Source organism: Vicugna pacos, chromosome 29 (genome assembly GCF_048564905.1).
Source record: "Vicugna pacos chromosome 29, VicPac4, whole genome shotgun sequence".
Taxonomy (NCBI): Eukaryota; Metazoa; Chordata; class Mammalia; order Artiodactyla; family Camelidae; genus Vicugna; species Vicugna pacos.
In genome coordinates, this window is record NC_133015.1 from 16,958,004 (window position 1) to 16,973,798 (window position 15,795).

At 34.5% G+C, this 15,795-nt stretch overlaps 2 protein-coding genes across 7 annotated transcripts in view; one reads left to right on the top strand and one right to left on the bottom strand.

The window, feature by feature from the left end:
- CSPP1 (centrosome and spindle pole associated protein 1) overlaps nt 1-7,240 on the bottom strand; it is a 110,942-nt gene extending 103,702 nt beyond the window's left edge. The window contains exon 1 of the mRNA XM_072951857.1: nt 7,223-7,240. The gene's annotated coding sequence lies outside the window, so the exon portion shown is untranslated. The remainder of the gene's footprint in view (nt 1-7,222) is intronic.
- A 189-nt stretch (nt 7,241-7,429) lies between these two features.
- The window catches only part of PPP1R42 (protein phosphatase 1 regulatory subunit 42), a 33,124-nt gene continuing 24,758 nt past the window's right edge, over nt 7,430-15,795 (top strand). For 2 of the 6 annotated variants that reach the window (XM_072951873.1, XM_072951878.1), the window contains exons 1-2: nt 8,941-9,072; nt 15,563-15,664. The gene's annotated coding sequence lies outside the window, so the exon portion shown is untranslated. Of the gene's footprint in view, nt 7,675-8,940; nt 9,073-15,562; nt 15,714-15,795 lie in introns of those variants that run through there. The other 4 variants (XM_072951874.1, XM_072951876.1, XM_072951877.1 and 1 more) reach the window with 4 other exon arrangements.

The window sequence follows — 15,795 nt, forward strand, 5'->3', positions numbered from 1 at the left end:
TCCTGTAATGGTTCTCAGCTCTGCCCTCCACATGTTGATGTAAACCTCAAGTTGGATCCCTCCGAAATAGCTGCACACCACACCATCCAGTTACAGGGAAAAGCTACTCACAATTTTCAAAATAAGGTTCTGATTTCACTCTGATAGGTCTAACTTGGGGTCACGAGCCCAACCCTGGGATTATATATATATAATATAGTGACTGGTGTAGACCAATTAAGGGCAACTCCTGGAGCTGGGAGTGGGGCCAATGACACCCAAAATGCATGACTGCTACACACTAAGGCTAAATGGATACTACAGGGACAACCAACAATGTCCCTCCCCTCTGCTCAATGGTCCAGCCCAGGCAAAAATAGCCCCAGAAAAGAGCATTTGCATTATACTGTATATGCAGTAACTTTATTAAAAGTAAGCGCCTTTACAAATATTTCTAAAGTATATTAAATGTTAATATATTGTCATGATTGCTTTTGGTATAAGTGCTCCAATTCATAATATTGAGATTTTCAATAAATCAAGGTTCAGTTTTCAGCCATCATCATTCAGAAACTAAATCATGAATTGGGGTTGCCTTTTCCAGCAGAATATTATCTTACAGCCTTGAGCTATTCAGGAGCTAAAAAGGCCGTTTTCTAAGTGAAGTCTGTTTTTTGTTCAGCTTCAAATTTTTTCAGAGATAATTTCTCAAGTTCTTTGGTGATAATATACAGGAAATGTCAGTCATCATCAAAAACTAAATCCCAATGTCCAAGTAATAAAACTGGAGCCAGAAGCACAGACTGGAGCAGAGATGGAAAGAAGTCAATGCATATGGAATAGGGATTGGGACCAGTTAAGGATACAGTGAGATCCCAGAATCAAGGGTGTTCCAAATTTTCCAGATTGTTTTAAGGTCCTAGTTCCAAACAATTCAACATTAACTTATATATATATATAGTTGAGAATGTATGCATTTAGTACCACTTTTAGGTTACACTGTCCAGTTATATGAGTACTTCTTTCTACACACTTTATTCATTGATTAATGATAAGACACCACACAAGTTATTTTGAAATCAGTAGTACTGCCAAGAACAGAGAGCCAACAGGGGCAGAGAAATCATTTGTGCTCCATTGTTTCTGAAACTGGAAAATAAGCTCTGAGACCAAACATCACATGCTCCATTTGAGGGATCAAGTCTGAAGAATGTCGTCACAAATTAGTGTGACTACCTGGTATTCAGGATTTTGAAAAATCACTGCATTGCACAATAGAATAATAAACTACCCTATAGTACAGCCACTTGAAAATAAACACAGAAGAGCAGGAGCATAAGTAACTTTACAATGAATCAGAGGAACTGTTTGGGAGTTGGAGTGCTGCATACTGCAGAGGTTCAGACTTTCCAAAAACTGTTCTGTGAGTGATGAGGTACAGATGCATAAGTCATGCATGCAGAGAAGAGTTCATTTATATTGCTAAGCCTGCACTGTATCCACATGTAGCTGACTAAACTGAACTGAACATAGACTGCTGAGTTTCCAAGGTTTCTTTCTAAATTTCTGGGTTGTTTTAACTATAAACTCCAAACACACACACATGGGTGAGCAATGTGGTTTTTTGTTTTTTAGGTTTTTTTTTTAAGACAGAGAAACATACTACATAGAATGATGCCTCTTATTTTTGCTCATCCATATGATATAAGTAAAAGTTAATTATGTTCAAATTATGATGGGGTAATTATTTCATTCATTGTTTAATAATTGATGTGTTTATGTCATTGCATTTGTTAGTTAGAAAATTGAAAATCTAATTGTGTGTTCTCTCATTATGGTCTATTTTCAATATAACTTTTAACAGCAAATACATTTAACTTCTTGGGGCCAAATGCTAATTTAAGGACTTCAAGTAATTTGTTCTGAGGTAATCAGTCTGTAAGTTTCTAAAAATTTCTAAACCTTTTATCCAAATACTACTGGAAGAAATGCCATTTATCTTTGTAAATACAAAGTTATGATCTACTTACTTAAGAAAACTAGTAACACGAAACTCAGGTCAACTGTAACCAGATTGGCGTATTTAAACTTTTGATCTCAGGAATCAGAATATTACAAAAATAAAATAAGGAACTCTGTCACTTCAGGTCAAATTTGGGAGGAAACAGCTAAAATCATAGCTTGATAACTAACACCAATGATTAATTGCTTTTTCAACATGTGGATTATCCTGGTGCCAAAAATTATGGAACAATTGCCTAACAAATTGGAGAGTCCCTGATGTCGGTACTCATATTTTCTTTGGATTATACTAAGCAATTATGCTAAACTTTCTAATGACTGAGTAAAATGGTATTGTGCCTTGGGGCACATTTTGATGAACTACAGTTGTACTTTTCATAACCTAAGAGATGAATGCATCAAGAATAGAGCTCTGTGACCTTTATGTTAGATTTTTAGAGGATTATAAATACCTATCATATAACTATGAATATGTTTAACATCACAAGCCATAACTTTAAACTATTTACCTTCCTAAAAACTTGCTGGTATAAGCTCATCTCCAAATAAATGTTTTATTTACATGATTCATTTTTGTTCCTAGAAGTTGCTACTTTATACTCCCTTCTCAATTTATAATTATGTTTTAATTTCTTTTTTTAAATTGAAGTATAATTTTTTAAATTGAAGTACAGTAACCAACTGTACCTCAATTTTTTATTTGAATAAACTTCAATTTTATTATTTGTATTATTGATGATACTAAATCAGTCCTTTAAAACATGACTGTGTTTAGCTTTCATCTTTTACCACAACTTCAATGTAATCCTTCTATCATTTCTTCATGTGTTTCCAATATACTTAAGGCTATTAAGATTCTGGGCTTAAATAAAGTTACACAAATTAGAATAAATAGGAAATTAATTTATGATCTTATATATGAGAGCACACCATGTGAATAATTAAAACCATCTGAAAAGCTCTATAGCTTCAAAGAAGTGAATTTGATATGCTGCTAATGTGAGAATTATACATGAACACCACTTTTCAGGGGGGATTGTTTTTAAATTTTCTAACTAGTCTTAATATTTAAGGTAAAACACCACATTACTTAAAACTAGGGAACGATGAACTGTTGGAAGGGTAATGCATTTAGACAGACATAAACATTATGGACTTCTAGTTAGCTCAAGACCTAAAAATAGTTTACTAACAATGCTTGACCCCACTGTGGAAAACAGTATGGAGATTTCTCAAAAAACTAACAATAGAACTACTCTAGGATGCAGCAATTCCACTTCTGGCTATATATCCAAAAAAAAAAAAAAACACTAATTGGAAAAGATACATGCACCCCAATGTTCATAGCAGCACTATTTATAATTGCCAAGGTATGGAAGCAAAGTAAGTGTCCATCAGTAAATAAATAGATAAAGAAGATACTCAGCCATTAAAAAGAATGCAATTTTGTCATTTGCAACAACATGGATGGACTTGGAGGGTATTATGCTAAGTGAAATAAGTCAGACAGAGAAAGACAAATACTGTATAATATCATTTATATGTAGAATCTAAAAAATACAACAAACTAGTGAATAAAACAAGAAGTAGCAGACTCACAGATACAGAGAACAAACTAGCAGTTACCAGTGGGGAGAGGGAAGGGGGAGGGGCAATTAGTGATAGGGGAGTAAGACATATAAACTATTATGTATAAAATTAGCTACCAAGATATATTGTACAACATAAGGAATACAGCCAATATTTTATAGTAACTATAAATGGCATGTAATCTTTAAAATTTGTGAATCACTATGTTATACACCTGTAACTTACATAATACTGTACCTGAACTATAACTCAATAAAAAAGTATTTTATCTATTTCAGCAAAGAGCAAAACTGAAACAAAAGCTATATTAAATATGAGATTTGGGAGCACAAGTAGAAAGTATATTTTCTAATTCTCAGGCTCCTGCTACCAGATTTCTAAGAGCATCTTTGAGAATACTATATTCATCACATCAATATCACACTATAAGAACATTACATTTCAACCAAGATTTTGAATTTCAACTTATAAGTGGAACTCTAAATATAATAAAGTTAGTTTTTCCCACTAACAAAAAGAAAATTCTGCCTTATGAGCTTAAATCCTGCTATAAACCAAAATCCAAATTGCCCACTGTTGCCTAAAGGCTGATCTAGTTCCTGTTTTCCTCTCATTCTGTTCTCCCTCCACACTATGCTCCAGCCACTGTGTCCTGGGATGCTATGCTCATCCAGCTCTTTCCCCCATCCAGGCCCTCACACTGGCTGCTTCCTGGGCCTGGAACACTTTCTCCCAGGCTCTCAAAGGCCTGGCTCCTCAGGGTCCTCATTTTTCAAGTCTCAGCTCAAATTCTGCATCTACAGAGAGGACTAACCGGTCTCTCTCATCTCAAGAAAACACCTCTCCACCTCCCTCCTTCTCTCCAACTTCTATACCTTCCACACACTCATTTTATTCTATTTATTTCCTTCACAGAATGTACCATAACCTGAAATCATCCTGGCCACTGATTTACTTAGTTTTCACTATCTGTCTCCCTTACCAGAAGGTAAATACCACAGGGATGGGGACTTGGTCTAACTACCTCCTGCTTCCTTGGCACCTTGAACAACGGCACATGGTAGGCAATTGGTAAATCACTGTTCAGTGAAGAAATAAATCTGATGGACATTTCAATTTGCTTTTAAGAAACATTAACAATATGCGTTTTTAGGATGGCAAAATTAACTGTTTATGCCTTTTTATGGGAAACTGACTTATTTCACCATAAGATTATTATAAAATGAAAATCTTTCTCCAAACTTCTTGACATATTTAAAACAAGAATGGAAAAAGTTTTTTTAATTTTTCAATCAAGGGTTACTATTGCAGAAATACGCGAACAGCTGTACACATTACTATAAAAGCACCAGCAATTCTCAAAAACAAGCATGAAGGAATGGAACTCTTTTCAAACAAGCTAACCGAAAAAAGCAGACAGGAGCCAAAAAAATAAAGCAATTAAATGCAAATATACAAGATGTTTTCACTGATTTTAACAAATTGTTTTGAAAGATACAGAATAGAGTGTATTTACACTGTGATTTTGGCTCTTAGCCTTAATCCATCACCAACTAATTAAACTTTTGCTGAACTTATTATTGGCCTGATAAACTTAAGCAGTGTCTTAGATCTCTGTTAGAAGACAGAGGTTCCCCACCCTTGATTGGAAAGACAATTTTTTAAATTCCTAAATCATAAGCAATGAACTTTTCCTGAAATCTAATCTAAAAATTTTCCAAAATTCTAAGTCCCTTTCTTGCAAATGCTTCCTGAAAGACTCAAACCAAAGTATTAGCCTCAACTGACAACAGACGTTTCAGGGATAAAGATAAAACATTACTTGAATTAGAACATTTGTGGCAATGTTTACAAAAGTACTTTTCAGAAAACACTTTTACTCTAAAATACATTAACTGTATGACATAAATGTGACTTTAAGGTAATGAAATGATTTCCAGCTTAGATCCCTTAAGTTACAGTCACATCTCATACCTGCTATATTTGTTACAATTTGACCCACTAGCGGAGGGTGAAAGTGAACCATTTTAGGAAAGAGTTTTTGTGTATTAAACATGGTATAACTTTAAAAATACAACTTGAGAAAGCTTTGTATATTAAAATTAATAGAACTTTTAAAAAATAAATAGACTTTGACAATATCTTTTCACATCCATTCTTAAGTGGTGATGGGAGCATGGAGAGACTGCTGGATCTGAAAGTCATTTCTGAGATTAAGTAGAATGAATATGGGGTACTAGCATGTGAGAGAGTAGTGGAGATGGCCTCAGGTTCTACTTTGTGTAGCAGGTTGGACTGTGGGCAAGACAGGAACTAGAGGAGGCAGATTAGATTTGTGCAGAATAGAAATGAGTTCAGTTCTTGACAGGTTCAGGGTTTTTTTTGCCTCTAGGACATTCATATCTAGGCGGAATGAATGTCTAGCAGCCGATTGGATGCATAGGTCTGGAACTCAGGAGAAATACCTTCGAGTGGTTTTATTCAGAACCTATGTAATCATCATTTACATTTATAGAATACAGTATATAATAAATGATACAAATCAGTTACTAAGTTTTTAAGAAATTATCATTGGTGCCCATAGTATGTATGCCAAGTCATTAAAAAGCCATGAAACTCTCAATATGCTATTTAGCATATTCTTCCAAGAGTGTCTTTTAAAATTATTCTCAAGACCTCACAACAATTTCTTTTTACAAATACAAATTTCTCAGTATCTATCAAAGTGTAAATTTTACAGTATTTTATGCTGAACTTACAAATATGGCACTGAAGAAAGTATTTCTTGTAGTCTGCCAAATTTCTGCCACATCAGAAAATACACAGTTGATTGTTTAACACTGTGTGTCACTAGACAGGAATTATATTTCACATCTTAATGAGAAAATACTGTCTCTTAAACTTAACTTGCTGCATTAAAAAACTAATTAGTGATTCAACAATTTTAACCTATTTTAAATACTAGCAGTCACAAAGAGATTTTCACTTCTATGAAAACAGAATCCAAAATGGACTTTCAGAATATATTTTATCATATTTTTAAAAGTTGATTACTAAAAAAGAAGGAAAAGTAAACAGGCATAATCCCACCACCAAAAAAAAACCCAGTATTAAATATTTTGAGATATAAATATATATAAAGATCTACATCTAAATCTATGCATGTATAGATATAGACACAGGTATATCCTTTTAGACACAAATATGTATATAATTTTACCACAAATGAGATCATACTCCTTTTTATAATGACATATGAAGCTGTTACAAGACAAGGATTAACAGAGCAAGTGGTTTTCAATGTGGCATTGCTCAACACGTTTCTAGTAAGGTAATGTTAGCAGCAAGTTAAGTAAGGGATACACCGAGCAATGGGATGGCCCTACATATATTTAGCTGAATCCGTCGTTCCCAAATTAATGACCTATAAAATAGATGAGAAGGGCATCTGATTTGTGCTGTCCTCTCAAGCCATGTTATTTTGATTATTCTTTTACTTCTTTAAATCCTTCTGTAGCTGTTTATTCTGTTAGGTACCCTCTTCCTCAAATTCTTTCCCCAGTGTCTGAATCTAATTTATTGGTTTCTGAATCATTGAATAATTATTTGTTCTTCTCAGAACAAATCTCACCTCTGATGGCTCTTTCTCTGACATCTTAACTAGCTTTTCTTGCCTCTTCCATCCCAACTAATTGGCATAGTCAGTGACTTGCTATTTCTCTTTTCCCCACTTTCTCCCTCACCACCATTTATGACCTCATGGTGTCAATGATGAGTTCTATTCTGGAAACTATTAAGCCTATCTCACTTCACACTTAACATGTGTAAATGAAACTCATTCACTTCCCCTCAAATTACTTGCTGTGCTCTCCTCTTTCTCCAATATTGTCCCTTTATCCTAGCCAATACCCAAGAATTATCTTCAACTTCTCCCCCCCCCCCTTTATCCTGTCTAATCTCTATTAAATCATACTTCAAGATGCCTCCTAAATCTGTTTATTCCCTGTCACTTTATTTGCCTTCACCCTAACCCAGGCCAACATTGCTTCACAGTTGGACATCAGCAACAATGTTCTGAATTGGGTAAGGTTTCGTCTGTCCCTATCCCCCTGTCCCTTTTTGTAGGCTACTCTTACTGTAACAGACAGAAGATATAAAGAAGGGGGGCCTATGCTTGAAATTAGGAGCCCAAGGGTAAATTCTCTGCCACCTCAGGTGTCACCTTCAGCATATTTCTCTCCTCTCTCTAGGCCTGGAAACTTTCTTACCTGCAAAATGCCAAGTTGGACTGTGGGCTCTAAGCCACCTAGACATATGGGCTCTAAGACACCTTGTAACTCTTCTACTCTGACACTTCTTTGTACAAGGAACAGCAGTGACTTTTCCAGCATGCCCCTACCCTCAATATCATAGCTATTACTGTTTTCCAGCTTGTACTGAACCTTAATCCATATTGTTCACTTTACCATATCCCTAATGAGTCCTAGTCTTTCCAGCGTAAATATCAGTTTCTTGTTCTATTGTTCTTCTCCTTCATTTGTAATTATGCATTTCCTAAAAAACTTAGGAGTGACTCCTAATGTACGAGGCACTTTGCTAGGTCCTGGGAATAGTCAGGTAAAATATAATCCTTGCCTTTAAAGAATTTACCCTCTTATTAGACATATGAGTAAGTAACATAGTAGTGTGTTAAGTGCTATGCTAAAGCAGTTACATTTCCGAGTTGTTTGGAGGGCAGAAAAGAGCATCACTTAACAAGACTGAGAACCTAGGAAGACTTCAGAAGAAAATGCACTAAATCCAAAACGAGTCCTTCAATCTTAAAATAAAAAATAAGAATTAAGAAGGAAAGAAGGCGAATCCTCTTGCCACCTTGAGGAGCGGGGAAGAGAAGGTAAAACTTTTTTAGAAAGGCATTCTGGGTCCAGTGTCAGATTGGAAATTCTGGAGTATAGCGGGCAAGAGGCTGGTCATTATAAACGGACTGGAATGTCAACCTAAGGAGTTTGAATTTTATCCGAGAAAAGGTGGAGTATGGGCTGTACTTTGATTCAGACAATGCGTTCCCTGGTCTATCTACTACTGGGAAAACGTGGTAGCTGGGCACTGAAACGTTCAAAGCTGATGGCAAGGATAATCCAGTAGGGGGAAATGGTGGCCTGCCAAAAATTGTTCTGGCTACTGGTTAGCCGACTAAAACGCTAATCTGACCGATGCCTTAAGGCCTCATCAAGCTAACCGACCTCCACCGGGACCCTGCCTAGTGGCTACCTTCAGCCTCTAGCCGCCACGTCATATAAGGCTGTACCCACGCGAGGCCACAGAAAGCCCTTTCCGAGACCTCGCGAGATTTACCGTGAGCCGCGGCCGACCAAGAGCGTCTTTCTGGTCGCCCAGCAACCGCACTTGGGCTGCTTTAGGAGCCCAGCATCAGCGAAATCTACCAAACCTGAGTTACTGACCCGGCTTATCCCGCGAAAGGTGAGTTGCCTTCAGGGGAGAAGTGAAGGGACCGAGGAATCCCTAGAGCTATGTTTCTCAAACATACCTGCCAGTAAAACTTTCCTGGGGCACTTGTTTAAATGCAAATTCCTAAGCCTTATCTCCAGACATCTAGAATTTCCAGGAAAAGTCTGAAAGTCTGTATTTTAAACAAAGGGCTAGAATCTGGCAAGGCTGGAAAACAGCTCCAGAGGAAGGAGACACGGGCTGGAGGGGTAGCCCGGAAGCTGAGGGAGCGGGATTTGCGGGTTTGAAAAGGGGGAAGCCTCATAGCCGGCGATTTAGAGCATATGGAAGCCCTGAGTGTGGGGCTACTTCAGGAAAACACAAACTGACTTTGGAAACGCTCCCGCGTCTAGCCTGTAGGAGCCCAAATTGATGAAAGTCAAGGGTCTACTAAAATTGATTCCCAAAGCCCCTATATAGCAGCTCTAAGGTATCCCCACCGGCAATCTGGAGAGAGAGAGAGAACCTAACAAGTGGAGCCCTGAGATAACAGAACTACGTAGCAGGGAAAAGTTAAGAAAAAGCAATTTCTCAAACTTTAGAAAATAATGTATCTCTTCTAAAGAAAATCAAGGATATCTCACAAATGTTGGCATAATTATTTTTATTATACTGTTATAAAATGTAGCCAAATCTGAATTAGGTTCAGTTTAAACTCCTGAAGCTTATAATTACTCTAAAACAAACTATAGTACCAATATCAATGAAGTTTAATTTTATATTAACAAGATAAATGGTGATGGTTTGATGAAACCAGGCCTTCTGTTGTGGATCTGACTGCTACAATGCACATTCTTTTGAGTTAACAGTCTTTAGTATTGTGTGTTATGAGTTGATGAACATTTATGTACCTAATGAAAGACCATCGAAATATATGAAGCAAAAACTGACAATTGAAGAAAGAAACAGTTATACAATAATAATTGTAGACTTTAATATTCTACTCTCAATACTGGATAAAACAACCAGACAAAAGTAAAGAAACACAGGTGGTCTTAAACAATATAATAGGAGAACTAAATCTAAGACATGTACAGAATATTCTACCCAACAACAGCAAGCACCTTCTAAAGTGCACATGGAACATTTTCCAGAATAGATCATATGTTAGGCCCCAAATCAAATATCAACAGATTTTAAAAGATAGATATCATACAAAGTATCTTCTCTGACCACAATGAGATAAAGTTAAAAATCAGTAAAAATAAAATTGTAAAATTCCAACTTTAAGCAACACACTCTTAATAAGCAATGGATCAAAAAAGAAATAACAAGAGAAATTAGAAAATATTTAGAGATAAATGAAAATGAAAACAAAACACACCAAAACTTATGGGACACACCAAAAGCAATACTAAGAGGGAAATTTATAGCTATATATGCCGACAGAAGAAACAAGAAAGATCTCAAATCAACAAGCTAACTTCACAGCTTAAGGAACTAGAAAAATAACTCAACCAAGGCTAGCAGAAAGAAGGGAAAATAATGATGAGAGCATAGATAAACGAAATAGAGAATACAGAATATATTCTGAATATAGAGAAAAGCAATGAAACCAAAAACTGGTTCTTTGAAAAGATCAATAAAATTGACAAATTTTTATTATATGGACTAAGAAAAAAATATGCAATTAACTAAAATGAGAAGTGAAAGTGGGCATTACTACCAATTCTACAAAATGAAAAGGATTATAAGAGAGTACGATGAATTGTAGGCCAAAAATTGGATAACCTAGATGAAATGAAAAAAATTCTAGAATCACAAGTTCTATCAATACTAAATCATAAAGAAATAGAAAATCTGATATATAACTAGGAAGGAAATTGAATCAGTAATCAAGACTATCCCAACAAAGAAAAACCCTGCTCCTGTGGCTTCACTGGTCAGTGCTACCATACATTTTAAGAAAAAGACCAGTCCTTCAACTTTTCCAAAACCTTGAAGAGAAAGGAACACATCCTTACTCATTCTGTGAGGCCAACATTACTGTGATACCAAAATCAGACAAAGACACTACAAGAAAACTATAGACAAATATCCCTTATGAAAACTAATGCAAAAATCCTCCACAAAATACTAAAACCCAAATTCACCAGAATATTAAAAGGATTATACACCATTGAGTAAGTGGGATTTATTCCTAGAATACAAGGATGGTCAACATAGAAAAACTGATCAATATAACACACTACAGTAACAGAATGAAGGGAAAAAACACACAGTGCAGAAAAAAACATTTGACAAAACTCAACAACCTGAATTTTCATGATAAAAATACTCAACTAGCTAGTAATAGAAAGAAACTACCTCAACATAATAAAAGCCATAGATGAAAAACCCAAACTGAACATCAGACGTAATGGTGAAAGACTGAAAGCTTTTCCTCTAAGGCAAGAATGCTTACTTTCACCACTTCTATTCAACATCACACTGGAAGTTCTAGCCAGAAACATCTGCCAGGAAAAAGAAATAAAAAGCATCCAAAACGGAAAGGAAGAAGTAAAACTATATGTTTGCAGAACTAAGAAATGAATTCAGCAAAATTCAGACCATGCACACACAAGGTCTTGGGTTCAATCCCCAGTACCTCCATTAAAAAAAATAAATGAACAAATAAACCTAGTTATCTACCCTCTTCACACACACACACACAAACCAAACCCAAAGATAGACATATAGACCAATGGAATAAAATACAAAGCATAGAAATAAACCTTCACATACATAGTCAAATGATTTTTGACAACAGTGTCAAGACCATTCAAGGAGGAAAGGATAGTCTTTTCTTCAACAAATGAGGCTAGGAAAGTTGGATGTCCATATATAAAGAATGTATTTGGACCCTTAACACCATATATAAAGATTAACTCAAAGTGGATTAAAGGCGTCAATGTAAGACCTAAAACTATAAAGCACTTAGAAGAAAACATAGAGCCAAAGCTTCACAATATTGGATTTGGCAATGACACCAATTACACAGGCAACAAAATTAAAAATGGGTAAATGATATTTCATGAAAAATTTTAAATTTGCACATCAAAAGACACCATCAGCAGAGTAAAAAGACAACACAAAGGATGGAAAGAAATATTTGCAAATCATATATCTGATAAGAGATTGATATCCAGAATATACAGAGAACTCTTAAACCTCAAATGGGCAAAGAATTTGAAAATATTTGCAAACAAATATCTGATAGGGGTCTACAATTCAACAATGTGGAAACAACTTGATTAAAAAATGGGCAAAGGACCTTAAATAGACATTTCTCCAAAGAAGATATACAAATGGCTAATAAGCACATGAAAAGATGCTCAATATCACTAATCATTAGGGAAATATGTATCAAAACTAAAATGAGATACCACACCCATTATGATGGTTACTCTTAAAAATACAGATAATAATAACAAGTGTTAGCGAGGATGTAGGGTTATTGAAACTCTTGTGCACTGTTGGTTGGAATGTACAATGGTAAAGCTGCTGTGGAAAAAAATATGGCAGTTACTTAAAAAGTTAAAAGTAGAATTACCATATAATCCAGCAATTCTACTTCTGTATATATACCCAAAAGAAGTGAAAACAGAGTCTCGAAGAGATATTTGTACACCCATGTTCACATGAGCATTATTCACAATAGCTAAAACATGGGAGCAACCCAAGAGTCCATAGATGGGTGAATGATAAGGAAAATCTGGTATATACATACAATGGAATATTATTCAATCTTAAAAAGGAAGAAAATTCTGACTTATGCTACAACAAGAAGGAAACTTGAGGACAACATCATGCTAAGTGAAGTAAGTCAGTCACAAAAACAAAATGTCATTCCACTTATATGAGGTTCTCAGAGTCATCAAAATCAGAGACAATATAGAATGGTGGTTGCCTGGGCCAGCGTGGAAGGGAGAGGGTTAGGGAGTTATTGTTTAATGGGGATAGAATTTCAGTTTTGCAAGATGAAAAGAGTACTGGAAGTAGATGTTGGTTGTATAATATTATAAATATGTTTAGTACCACTGAATGTTGTTATAATATTATGAATATATTATATACATTGTATAAAATGTGTTTAGTACTACTGAACTGTAGAGTTATAAAGTGATTAAGATGGTAAATTTTATATTTTACCATAATAAAAAAAATTAGAAAGTAAAAAAGACTTAGAACCAAGAATAACCAAGGTGGGGAGATATTACTAAGCTGTACTAACTTAGACAGGATTGACCTGGGGGTAGGTACATAAATGAATAGATGAGAAAAGAATCATGCATACAGTGCTGGGATAACTGGTTCTCCATAAGAAAAAATAAAATTAAATCTCTGTCTCACCTTTTGCACATTAATCAATTCTAGATAAAGACCATAATTTGCAAAGCAAAACTTTGATATATTTAGAAGAAAATATAGGTCTTTCCCTTAAAATTAGGATAGGGAAGGCGTTACTAAAGCTACAAAAAGCATAAAACATGAGCAAAGCATTTTTGATACATTTTACTACATTAAAAAAATATAGCCTACGGTTTTTATAAGATTCTATTAAAAACAAACTGGAAAATAAAGGAGAAAAGATAAGCTACAGCCTGGAAATAAATATTTGCTACATACATAATCAACAAAATATTAGTATCTGATAGAAATACACATGTATCTAAAAATTGCTTATAAAAACAGAACCCAAAAGGAAAAATAGGAGAAATATAAGAAACCACAATTAACAAAAAAGGAATTCCACATGGTCAATAAACAGGAAAAGACTCTCATCTAATGGCAAATTAAAACACAATGAGGAAGGGGTGAAAGGTATAGCTCAGTGGTAGAACACATGCTTAGTTAGCATGCACAAGGCCCTGGGTTCAATCCCCAGTACTTCCATTGAAAAATAAATAAACAAACCTAATTACCTCCCCCCCAAAATAAACAAAAAACACGAGATGTTAGCCACTATATGTAAAAATAGATTTTAAAAAAGTTTCTTCTGTATAGCACAGGTAACTATATTCAATATTTGTAATAATCTTTAGTGAAAAAGAACATGAAACAAATATATATATGTATATGCATGACTGGGACATTGTGCTGTACACCAGAAATTGACACTCTGTAACTGTACATCAATAAATAAATAAATAAATAATTTTTTTTAAAAAAGCACAATGGGGAGTTAAGGCTACTGATTTGGATATATTCATCCATTTTTTGTTTCATTTTTATAAATGAAAAGCTCTGAGAAATAAGTAAACAAAAACAATGAGACATCATTTTACATCCATCAGATTGGCAAAAAGTTAAAGATTACCAGTATCAAGGTTGACAATGGTGTAAAAGGCACTAGAGCAGTAGAAATTCTCTTAACTACCAGTGACTCTTTTGGAGAACAATTTAGAATATATGTACGGTAAAGTTGAAAATGTGCAATGCAGAAATAGCCATCCCTAGTTTTAAACCTAAGAAGCGCTTGCACATGTGCTAAAAATGTCATATACGCAAGAACCATAAAGGCAACACTATAAAAGCAAAAAATTAAAACACTAAAAAAATCTATCATCATCAGAACTAAATTTCTTACAATGGGATATTATACAGCAGTGCAAATTTTCTAGAGCTACACACATCAACTCTGATGATTCTCACAAACAAAACATTTTTTAAAAGTTGGAATCAAAATAATAGCATTTATGAATCTAAAAATGTAAAAAAAAATACTATATATTGTTTAGATACATATCTGTAGCAACAGTATAAAGACCTGAAAAGGGATGTCTAAATTTAGGATACACTAAATTTAAGAGAATAGAGAGAGAGAAAGGTACAGAAGGGTTCCAAATGTACTTCTAATGTTTTATATTTTAAGCTGACCTGTGGATCCATGGGTGTGGTGTTATTCTTTACACTTTAATCATAAAATATTTTATGAAATATTTTTAAGGCAAGATTAGGAAAAGTTACTTATACTTAACTATAAACTTTGTTCAGAATATTATTGTGTCTTGTTTGAAATTTGATCTGTAGGTAATAAGCTTAAATTTTTGTTATGAAAATAATGAATTTATGCAAATCTCAAAAATTATATGAAGATTTCATAATTTTATTCTGTAGATTATATTTTGCATTCTGAAGATCTAAGGGTATATTATATATCTTCAAATATTTTATTGTGGTCATTTTAAATATATAGCCTGGGTAGTTATATGCCAATGTGTAAGAACACAAATTATCTTTCACTGAATTCATTTTTCCCTCCTAAGCATTAATTTCATATCCAGAATACCACAAAAATTGAGGTGCTTGGTTTAAGGAGAGAATATAAAACACAACTGGAGAAACTGGAATATTTATCACTTAAATAGCTATACTTTCTGGATGACTTTTAAAAAATGGGTTATCTCAGACTTATGGACCACATATGGATATCTCATATAAAGCAATATTTTATTAATAGCATGTTTTCCTTATTTAACAGCCCTAATTATTCTAGGTGAAACTGAACAGTGTTGGCCTGATCTGCGAGCACAACAGTAGTAGCATAATGATGACAGCAAACGTTTATTGATTTATATACCAGGTAGTCTACACTTGATTATCTCATGTAATCCTCACGATATCCCTTAGAAGTAGGTATCATTATTCTTCTAATTTTGTAAGAAACTGAGGTAACATGCCCAAGATTCCCTAACCAGTGAGCAGTGCAGCCAA